General features: G+C 47.0%; 1 long non-coding RNA gene across 1 annotated transcript in view; it reads left to right on the plus strand.

The window, feature by feature from the left end:
• Positions 1–10,473, plus strand: part of LOC102372009 — a 15,433-nt gene extending 4,960 nt beyond the window's left edge. Inside the window, exons 2-3 of the long non-coding RNA XR_325190.1 lie at positions 10,201–10,326; positions 10,412–10,473. This is a non-coding gene — a long non-coding RNA (uncharacterized LOC102372009). The remainder of the gene's footprint in view (positions 1–10,200; positions 10,327–10,411) is intronic.
• Positions 10,474–11,767: the final 1,294 nt, after the last annotated feature.

Below are 11,767 nucleotides of genomic sequence, written 5' to 3' on the forward strand. Positions count from 1 at the left end.
CAGATACTGGTTAGGAGAAACCTGCCTCCCTGCTGCCACCACTGTCCCCAGTTGATGCAGGCCCAGGGGAGTGCTGATGCAGGCTGAGAGCAGTGAGTACACCACTGCTGTACATCTGTGTACAGCAGTGGTGGCACACAAGTTCCTCCTTCCAATACAGTACCTGCTCCTGGCCACACCTGGGAGAGAGGGCATGGGTGGATCTAGAATTCTGAAACCTTGGGTGCAGATGGTGAGGTCCATCATCACGTATGAAAGAGCACATATTTTTCTCCAGTTAAAAATAAACTAGAAGTTTTACTAATTTGCTCGGGGCCTAGGGCTGCATTATTCAGTTTGAAATTATATTGATTCTTGCTTCAATCTTAATCTGCAGGGCTGTGAAATAGGAGCTGTATTAATAGGAGCAGCTAAGAGGCAGCAGAATTGCAGAACAAAGGATAGTCTGGTTGGTGGAATATCAAAACATTAAAATAGAGGGTCATTAACACCTATGGAATGAAGAGTTTAGAAGGGATCAGGTAGATTATAATGAGCCATGAAGTCAGATGACTCTCAGAGGGAGACTAGAAATGCTGCTGCCACTGGTGAGCAGTTGGTTTTAAACTTTGGATAGACCAGGAATCAAAGCGGGGTACAATTGCACCAGTGCCAGCCCCGCGATCTACCTCAGTGAGCAGGTGATGGAAGGACAAACTTGTGCCATGCTGCAGCTCTCCCTGGCTGAGCATGGCACTGTACAAAGCTGTTTCCCACAGCCCCCAGCTGAAGTTGGAGCAGGAGTGGCTCTGGAGGTCCCCGCAAACCCAGGTCAGGTGGGGATGGTGGTGGCAACAATGTTTAGGTCATCCTGTTTGTGCATCTGCTCCCTGCCTGGCTCCCTGGTATCCCACCCTGGCCCAGGGGCTCTAACTATGTCTCATCCCCATGGTCTGAGGGGTGATGTGACACACGCCGTTTAGGAAATCCTAGATCTGCCCAAGCTGCTATTCCTCCATCAGCCAGGATTTAGTGAACAAGCTCTTCCTTCTCAGAAGAAAAAAACCCTGTCCATTCTGTTAATTTTTGAGAACAAAATATGGTATTTAATTAGACCTCAGTCTGTCAGGGAACTCTATGTAGCTGGAGTCCTGCTCATGTGTGCTGAAGCTCTGTGGGAATGTAGGAGTTTGTTTGTACAAAAGTCCTTTGAAGGATCAGTGCCTTAGCACAGTTTTCTCTAAAGAGATCCTTCAGCACTCATTCACAGATTTTTTTTGTCTTACTGCTGTATCTCTACAGCAAATATTAGACACATGGGATGACTGCTGACTTAGCCTATGGGAGTACAGATGAATTTAGACTTGGGACAGAAGATACACGTAAACTGGTTTAAGTGATCAGCAGGGAGCTTGGTTTTCGCTGGTAAAAAATACCAAAAATCTCTGCTAAAAAAATAAAACATTATTTGCTTAAAAACCCCAAAATCCGTGATTAAAATTAAAGGCCCCTCACTCCCCACCCACAGCCCCTGCTGTGCCAGCCTGCCAGAAGGGGCTCCCAGCTGCCCGGATCTGCAGCCACCTGCCTTCACTCCTCCCCTGCTGTGGGCTCGGGGGGGCTAGTTCCCTGCCACCACATGCACTCCCAGTACGTGGGTCAGGTGTAGGCTATGGACTCGAGATCCCACCCTGCTGCCCTCTCCCAGGGCCTCTGGAGCCTGGTGGGCATGACCAGGCGTGGCAGGAAAGAGCAGAGCTGCAGGGGATCTCCTTGCTGCTGCTCGACCCTCCCACTGTCCTGGTGACATGCCCCCTATGCCTGCTGCTGCTTTGAGGTGCACAGCCCCATGCTGCTGCCCTCACTGCAGCCTTGTGTGCAGGAGGCACGTTGCCAGGGCAGCACAGGATGATCAGCAGCGAGGGGATCCCTGGTGGCTCCGCTGCTGCCTGCCATGCCAGGTAATACCCACCATGCTCTGGAGGCCCTGAGGGAGGGAAGCAGGGTGGTAGCGAACAGCGGAGCCATGCGGAGAAGCTGCTCCCCGCTGCAAACTCTGCACTGCTTCCCTGCCCTGGGGCCTCCCCAGCCTGGTGGGCACAACCCGATGTGGCAGGCTGGGGATCGCCTCACTGCTGCTCACCCCACACTGCTCCAGCGACAAGCCTCCTGCATGCGGGGCTGCAGTGAGGGCAGCAGAGCAGGACTATTCTCCTCAAAGCAGCAGCAGGCACTGGAGGTGCTGGAGTCATGTTGCCAGGGCAGTGGGGGTGGGGAGAAACAGCGGCAAGGAGATCCCGGACAGCTCCACTGCTGCCTGCCGTGCCAGATCGTGCCCACCAGGCTCCACTCGGCCACGCACAGGTGATCCTGGCTCCAGCTTTTACTGCGGCCAAGTTTGCCTTGCACAGCTGCAGCTGCAATATCCCTGGCCAAGCTGTGCACCCTGGCTGTACTCAGCCTGGCTGCCACCTGGTCACCACACGTTGCAACCCTCCCTTACAACCCAGCGTGGCAGGCAGCAGGGGAGCCACCAGGGATCTCCTCACTGCTGCTCCCCCATCACTGCCCTGGCAACATGCCTCCTGCACACAGGGCTGCAGTGAGGGTAGCAGTGCAGGGATTGACCCCTCAAAGCAGTGACAGGTGCAGGAGGCATGTTGCCAGGGCAGTGGGGGAGGAGGAGTGGGGGGGAGAGCAGTGGCAAGAAGTTCCCTGGAGGCTCTGCCCTTCCCTGCTGCACTGGGTCATGCCTGATGGCCTCCGGAGGCCCCAGGGGAGGGAAGCAGAGTGGAAGCTTGAGCCAGCAGCCTGCACCTGCCCTGTGTATGGATCTGGGTGGTGTAGGTCCCCCCTGCCCCCTGAGAGTGCACACAGCGGCGGGGACCTGGCCCTCCCTCTCCTTCTCCTCATCCCACCTGGACAAGCCACTCACAGCCCCGTCCTGCTCCCCGCTGGGGCCCCGCAGCCACTCATTGCAGCCCCAGGCCCCAACTCCACTTAGCTGGACAGCAGCCTCAACCCTGTCCAGCTCCCTCCCTACAGGGACCTCAATCCCCCTCTGCCTCACTTACCTGCTGGAACTGCTTTGCAGGCTGCCTGGGGCCATGTGCATGTCTATGCACGTGACGCCCCATCTCTCTGCCTTCCTTCTGCTCCCTCCCAACTCCCTGCAGGCTGGAACTCTGCCAGCCTGCAGGGAGCTCATTGCAAAATGGCAAAATCCATGGGTTTCTTTCAGTGACGACATGTAGGGGGTGTACAGAGGTGCACATGCATCCCCTGAGAGCGCTGGTGCACCCCCTGACCAGCTGCATTCACTACTTAGGCAATGAGCAGGGGGGGTAAGCAGGAACACTGGTGCCCCCCTGCAAGCACAGGCCAGGGAGTGAAGCACCGTGGCACTCCCAGAAGCGGCTGGGGGCACCTTCTGAAACGGGGGGGGGGGAACGAGCGCCTGCAGAAATCGGCTGTCTCGCGATTAGTCGCCCAGTCAGCAGGATCGGCTGTGTGGGGAGCCCCACCCACCATCAGCAAGATTGGCTGCAGGAGACACCCCCCACCGTCACTGACTGGTTGTTGAGGGGCATGTGCCCACCTTGATTGAGGCAGCACCAGTCACCTGTGGTTTCCTTGGTTAAGCATGCTTTTCAGCCCTGGCTGAGCTGTGCTGTCTGCTCCAGAGAGCAGGGCTGGCCCTGGCCCTGCCCCTCTGTTCTTGAGCGGGAGCAGGGACAAAGGTGTGGCCAGCTGGCGTGGCCCCCTAAGTCCAAGGGGCAGGGAGGGGGTTTATTCACTCTCCCTCCCCTTTCCCCCCAGTGGACTGCAGTTGGGATCTGCTTGGCCAGGGCAGAGCAGCACCTGTCAGGGTGCCCCCCTGTCCCCATCACTCCAGCAGTAGGGGTGGGGAGCATGGCCAGAGCTGGCTGGCATAGCCCTGCCCTCTGCCTGCCTTGTCCAGGGCTGGAGCTGGGAGACTGAGCTGGGCCAGCCCACAGGCACTGCTGAGGACAGGCATAGAGGGGTGGCTCAGGCTTAGTCATGGGGGCAGGACCCTTCCTAGCCAGGCTGGGGCCACAGGAGCTGTGCACCCAGATCGTTCCCAACTACCTGTGCCCAGGCCCGATCGGGCTGTCGTGGAGCTGCAGCTAGCCAGGATGGGCCCTACCCCTGTGACCCGGCCCAGCCCCTCTGCACCCACCCTCAGCAGTGCCCTCAGCCAGCACCACTCAGCCCAGGGCAAGACGGGTGGATAGTGGGGCTGATCTGGGCCAGGCCATGGGTGTAGGGGTCTTCCCAGCTGGCTGTGGGTCTGACAGCCTGGCCGGGCACATATGGGTGGCAGCTGGCTAGGCAATGGCAGGCAGACACTTTGGCAGCCAGACTGGCCACACAAGACAAATCCATTGTTCCCACAGTTGCCTGGGCTGGCTTGGAGGCACCAGCAGTTCCGGAGTTCAGCAGCTGCCCACCACAGGGGCTCATGTGTCTGCAACTGCTGCCGCACCTTCTGCACAGTGCCTGCTTTTCTGTCTGTAGTAAGACCCTCCCCTCCTCAGTCAGCTTCCCTCCAGCCTAGCAGCTGCTGTGGAATGGAAGAGAGGGCTCCATCTAATGCCCCCTGGCTTCTAGCCTGAGCCACTGTAGGCATGTGGCTGCATTTCCAGAATCAAAAGTGAATGTCTATTCACTTACAAATTTGTTCAGTCTACACTGGTTAGACTAACCTGCAAAGACTGAATCAATTCAGGCCCAGAGTTTTTGAATGTCTGTACTTAGCTAGCCTTAAAGATTGATTTCTTAAGTAGTTTTTTAAGCATATTAATGCCAGCATATGTGCTTCAGTGAAATATATTGGTGATGAGTTGGATAAAGCGGGTGCATCTATAAAACATGTTTACTACACAGCTGACTAATTAGCCATACAGTGAATGTCTCAGCATCTACATGTGTGTCCCTATTAGGGTGCAGGAAACTAATAAACTTTGCAGTAGGGTAGGACTTGTATTTACTGCTGCATAGTCTCTTTGTGCACAGCAGAGCACATATAGATGCTGACCTGGCTGGCTGGGGCACAAGGGTGCTTCAGTATGGGGGCTGTTTGCCAGCTAGCCCTGCATTGTAGCACCCTCGTGCCCCAGCCAGCTCCTCCACAGCACATCAAGCCAGGTTGGAGCAGCCTTGGGCTGGCAGGCTGACCACTGGGGTCACCTGCCAGCCAGGGCTCCTCTGACTGGGCTCCACGTGCTACATATGAATAAATTCTGGAGCTGAAAGCTCTGGAGTTAATTGCTCCTGGACACACATTTGAATGATATTCATGTGCACTAACTGCATGGGTAGATGCGCCCAGTATTTAGTATTAATGAACTGTAATCCAGAAGTGTAATTACATGGCCAGGCACCTGGGACAACTGCCAAACAAAGGACAGCTTCCCGTGCAGTGCTGTGCAGTGAGATCACAATTGCAATCTCATTGTAGCTGTTTCTACCCCCCACACCCTCCACTCCCAAATCAGAGCCTGGGGCAGTTGCCCAGATTGTCCCACCCTAGTTACACCACTGCTCTAATCTGAGAGCATGCATGTATGTAGGTGGTAGTTATGCTTGTTATAGAAGTTATTTCTCTTTTGGTCTTCCTCATGACCTTTATACATCAGATTTGCTACAAAGGAAAACTGATTTTTTTCCCCAGTCACAATGCTTTTCAAAGAGCCACATTTATGGGGAAAATAGTTTTGACTACATAGAAATAATTTTGGTGCATCTGTAATGCTTTTTGTCTTGAAGATCTAAAAATTCTTCAGTTTAAAATAATTAGGTCCCACAGTTCCCCTGTGAGAGAGGTAAGTAATAGTATACGTGCTATATAGATGAGAAAAATTAAAGAAAGAGAGAATGTAATTTAGCACGTTTTTATATGGCAAGTCAGTGCAGAGCCAGAAACAGAATTTAGGAGTCCATCTCCCAGAGGCAAAGAAGCCAATCCATACTGAACAAAACCATAGTAAGTCCACTTGTTTAATTTGTGTGTATTCATCCCTCTCGCTGAAATGGATAAGAATTTGGAGTGTTCATAGGGTGTGTCTACACTTGCGCATTTAGTGTACATTAGCACAACTTAAGGCACATTAAGGACATGTGTCTACACATGCGCACCTTTCATGCGCCTTAAAAATAGCAATTTTAAGCTATTTAAGCCTAAAATTTGATACCTGCATAAAGCAGGTATTAAAAGTATGTGTGAATAGCTAAGGCTCATTAGCAAACATGTAGACGTGCTAATGCATATTGATGCAGTGTGTCCATTGACTTGGGACTAATTTTAGTCCCAAATTGGTCTGCACTCCTGTGTTAATGTGCCTTTACACATGCTTGCGCTGACACACCTAAATCACCTTAATGCACATTAAATTTAGGCGCAGGTAAAAGCACGTAGACTGTAGGGTTAGGCTTGAGGTAGAAATATTTTCTGTCAAGTTCTGCTTTCACTTACACTTCTATAAAAGACAAGAGAATTTGATTCTGTTGTGTGTGTTTATACTGATATCTTTTTTGAACCAATTGTATAGCTGAGAGACATTAGCCAAGCTGAGGGTGACCTGAGGAAAGGTAACTAATACCTGAAAGCTTGTGTAAAATCTCTCCCAGCTATATGGTTGGTCCAATAAAATATATCACACAAAATAGAAGACATCACCCTTGCCTCTTGCTGTACCAGTGATTGTCCAGAAAATATGCATCACTCCAACATTACCACAACATGCTTTTACTGTTGCCATTTTTGCCTTGACGTGCTAGCTTGGCTGGACTGTTTCCTTTGAGGAGGAGAAGAAATTGGTTATAGGAAGCAGATGTGTCTTTGGTGTATTTTGGTGGCCAGGTATGTTTTGCTTATTTACAAAGAATGGGCACAAAATTCTGCTTCTGTGAACCAAGCAGCAGGCAACTTTCTTGCTCCCAGTTTCTGAACCTGTCTTTTGTGTTTCCCAAGGAGTTCTGCTTCCCTGCTCCCTCTCAAGGCCACTGCTCATCTTGCTTCGTGGTGGCTTTCTGTCCTTCTTGTACAAACACACAGAGCTGCAACCCATACAAGATCATACAACTCAGGCTCTGCCATGTGGCTGATTTGCCTTGGGTGTATCTTCTATTGGTTCCAGGTATCTACCTCCAAAAAGGGGCTTAATTGCTCCTTTCATTTAGGCTGAAAGAGGGATATGCACCATTTTAATGGTATCTCAGATTATCTATAGCAGAAATCCACTTCCAGGATAACTGATAGTTATAGATATATATTTTAGACACACACACACACTCCCAGCCATTTTGACAGATGGATAATCTGTCAGGCAACAGAATTACAAAATCCTTCATATCACTTTTCTAATTGTCAAAAAGATGTAATTTTCCATTTTATTACTGTGGGCAAAATTTCACACTAGTCTTAAAACATCAAATGTTATCACAGATTTTATCAAAGGAAAACAAATCAAGAAGAAAAAAACCATGACAGTTAATTATCATTTATGAATGCTCTCATCCTAGTTGTGTTCTCATATTTCAAACGTGTGATAATTTTTATGGTGTTCAGCAAGTCATGCTTTAGCTCCACTAATCACATTTTGATAGGAAAGTACAGTGTGTAAGTATCAAAAAGAAAGATGAACCTTCTAAGGTTTTGATTTTCATCCACTGTTTAAAAAAATAAAAAAAGTGGATAAATCTAGAAGGAAGTAATTAAGGACAGAAGCACTTATACCGCACTGCACCCCATGCTCTTGTTTCCCAGTAGAAGTACTATTTGCTAAGGATGAACAGATACTGGGGATTATAGTAATTATGAGTGCAGCTAAGGACAGTACTGTTTTCAGTTCTTATTTGGAAACCCTGGTTAAAATCTGATTTATGTAAAAAAGTTTGGAAGCTGGTTATGGCTAGATATTTTTCCTCCCCGAAGATACAGACTCAGGATATCTCCTGTTCTCTTCACAAAGCAAAATTGCTCACAATCTTAATTCTACAATATTCATTGAATGATCTGTCCCAAACTTGTTATAGTTAATGTATTTTCAGCTAGAAAATATGCAAATTAGTACCGTTTTTAAGTGTTCATATGATGGTAATTAAAGCTGTAATAATTCCCATAATTATTGATGAATATGCCAGATTTGAAAACTTGTCTAAGTCGGTCCCAACCATGCAGTTTGTCCAATCAACAGTATCACACACAGAAATTCTTGCCTCCCTAATAACAGCTAAACAACTATTGCTAAAATATACAAAGGATTACATTTTTGCCATTTACATTTAATAAACTGCCAACAGTTTAAATTGGTTTTCAAACTTCAAAGAATCTGCTCTTGGACCCATTAGAAATTTGAGTTAGCAATTGAATTAGTCTGTTCAGTCAATATTTATATTGCATGTGTTTGTCAATAGCATAAATGGCTAGATGGGACAAAATAAACATTTTCAAACATGAACAGACTGCATTTAGTAGCAGTGGAATGCATCTAGTTAATGAAAGAGATTGTCCTAAGGCATTGTATGGCTCATAATTACAGTTGTAACTCCACCTTCTAGCTTATTTTGCTCTGAGGAATCCAAGCATTTGGATTCTCTATTTTGAATAAATGTGGATATTTCCTTCAGGGTCTGACACAGGAAAAACTGACAGCTACATTAAAAAAAAAAAAAAAAAAGCTTAGTAGGACTTCTCATAGTACTAGTGCAAATCTGTTTCATTACTTGAATATAGGGTAAAAGCTAGATTCAGGCACCACAGATTCAGTTTCTCTCATTTCCTTAGTTACTTTCAAGATTTGACTATGAAGATTTTGTTGCTCACATGAAATCAAATGTATGTAGAAATATCATATTTACTCCCATCTAAGACAACCCTGAATTTAAGATGATCCCCAAATAATTAGATTCTATATATGAAACATTTATAAATTTGTTATAATTTTTCCAGGTATAGAATCCAAGTATCAGAGGATTGCCTTAAATTTGCCCCCACCCCCACTGCTACAACAGGGAAAGCAATGCCTGAGGGAGTCAAGCAGCCCGCTTGCTTCCAACTCCCCTCACCCTGATTTCTTCCCCTGCATCCTTCCTGCCCCCCACCCCAGCTCCTCACAGTCTCTGTCCCTTTTCTTCACTCCCCAGCCTCTGCCTCTTCCCTGCCCCCAACCCTTACTGCCAGATGTTCCTGGGACTCTGTTCCCTCCCCAGAGCACAGCATGTGGAAGCCCCTGCTGGCCAGGGAGCAGCATTAGCACTGCTGATTGGCTGGGCAGGAGATGGAGTTCCATGTGCTCTGTGCCTTGGAGGGAATGCAGCCAGAGCTGGAGCCGGAGCCAAGCTGTGCTTGACAGTAAGGTGGAGGGAAGGAGGCAGAGGAGAAGCAGAAGCTGCAGAGGGCAAGTGGAGGGGGGACAGGCGGCTGCTGTGGGTCTGACTCTGGCCCTGATTTGGGTTCAGGGCCAGACCTGCAGCAGCCACTGCCACCCCCGCCCCACCCCATTTTGTATTCAAGCCTAAAATGAGGGGCTTTTCCCTGTATGCTGATGGGGGAAGGGGAAGGAGACACCTGGTCTTAAACTTGAGTAAATATGATACATTGGGAGATTATCTAGACAAAAATACACCTGGACATTTTCTAAAAGATACCGTTCGGGCTATTTCATGAAGGACTAGGATAGTATAAAGCCAAATAACTCAGCTGGAAATTTATAATAAAAACAACAACCAACCAAGCTAGCAAAGTCTCTCTCTCTCTCTCTCTCTCTCTCTCTCTCTCTCATTTTGTTTTTGGATTTCTACAAGTCTCATGTTCCTAATCTTGATTCTGGTTTTGTCTTCTAGTAATACTTACTTTTTTGAAGAGCTATATTACCATTTTAGATATCTTATGATTACTAGAAGTAGTATTTCACTCATTTATAACTCCTATTATCTAAGTCAGTTTTCAGGAATGAATTCCCAGTTCACACTCAGCGGCTTAGAGCGCTGCCCCAGACTTTTGACCACTGACAGATATGAAAAACAAAACAAAACCGTGGTTTACTGGAAGAGGCATCACATCAATTTAATCTAGTTTGCCCAACATCTTCATAAATCACATGCTTCAGTAGGGCTTTTTGGCCTTTTTATCTAATGACTGATTCAATTGCATTATGAAAACATATTTTTCTTTTTGTTCTTTTGTCTCTCATCCAGGGCTTTCCTCATGTCATTAGGTATCTGATGTGTGTGTGTGAGAGGAACATTGTAATAGCAACACTTTGGCTACCACAGCCCTTCTGTTCTCTCATGTTATTGTTTCAAGAGGAATCAAGAAACTTGGTGAGGATTTGAAGGAGCTCTTCTATTTTATCATCTTTGCAGTTTCAGCTAACAAAATAGGGATGTGGTGTGCTCTCTTTTCTAGGTTTTGCAAAAGGTTCTAGGTTCTGCAATCAGCTATTAGATAAAAGCACCAAAAAGCCCCACTGAAGTGTGAGATTCATACACACATTGGGTGAGGTGGGCCAAACTGACATGATACCTCTTTTGGGCATGCACTATGTTTGGTGCGGGGGTGCCACCGAGCTGAAAGTAAAGCACTGGTGTTTTTTGTTTCCCCCCCCCTCACGTAATCAGTCTTTATTGAGCAACAAAATGGCTCAAATTGTTCACTGTTACATGCTTGCAAGCAAACTAGAGCAGTCAGATGTGCAGATTAAGAGGTAAGAAGAGAACTTTAAAAACACAACCTACTCATTACTCTGCAGCAACTGATGTGGCTGATATGGAAGATCTAGCAGAGTCACCTTTTCAGCAAGCAACAGCTAGGCAGCCTTTCTCCAGCGAAGAAAATGATCATAAAAATAATGGTGAAAAATGGGAGATTTGCAAAAGAAGTTCATAGTATTATAGAACCATAGGAAGTTGTTAAGCTCAGTAACATGCTTGAACAAGACACTGTGCGCAGTCTCAAACTTCTGCTTCTTCACCAATGGACAACCCACCCTGCATAAAAAATAATTAGTGCTGAGTACTGGGGTCCTTTTCTGTAGTGGTTCTGTTGCTTTCAGCACATAAACCCTGTTGTACACACCATGATGCCCAGTATGCTGTCAGTGCTACCTGTATAAACAAATGCAGTGGCATATATTTGATAAATCATTGGTCTCAGATGGACTTGTATGTCCCATAGTAAATTGAGTCAGGTGACTAATTATAGTTCATAAATAGGAACACTTTTCTGAGTTGGGGTGTGAACAGTGATGTTCATCCTGGAACTTAAATGGACACATATCTGGAAGCTATGAAGGTACATATCAAGTGGGAGGTATATTATGGGAGTGACATGCATCTATTCTCTTCTGTCTTATGCATTTTTGACTAGCACAGGGATGCTGCTCTGGAGATTGATCTTCAGGCCTCTTGCAGTTGTGAAGCAGGTTTAATTTTACTAATTTGGAACAGTATCTAGCCAGTAGTAATGTGCATCTGAACAAGTTAGAAGATAGGCTGGCTCCCTCTTTGAATATTTCTGTAGTATATTGGGTTGTTTGAGAACAAGTATCACCTCTGATCTCAGGTTGCTATCGGATTTTTTTTTTTTTTTAAATATAAAAACTCTGCCTATCAATCCCATTCCTATCCATTTTTTGAAAAGTCAGAGAACAAGTATCCCCTCTGATCTCAGGTTGCTATCGGATTTTTTTTTTTTTTTTTTAAATATAAAAACTCTGCCTATCAATCCCATTCCTATCCATTTTTTGAAAAGTTATTATTTAGT

Source organism: Alligator sinensis, unplaced genomic scaffold, assembly GCF_000455745.1.
Source record: "Alligator sinensis unplaced genomic scaffold, ASM45574v1 scaffold497_1, whole genome shotgun sequence".
In the NCBI taxonomy this organism is placed as follows: Eukaryota; Metazoa; Chordata; order Crocodylia; family Alligatoridae; genus Alligator; species Alligator sinensis.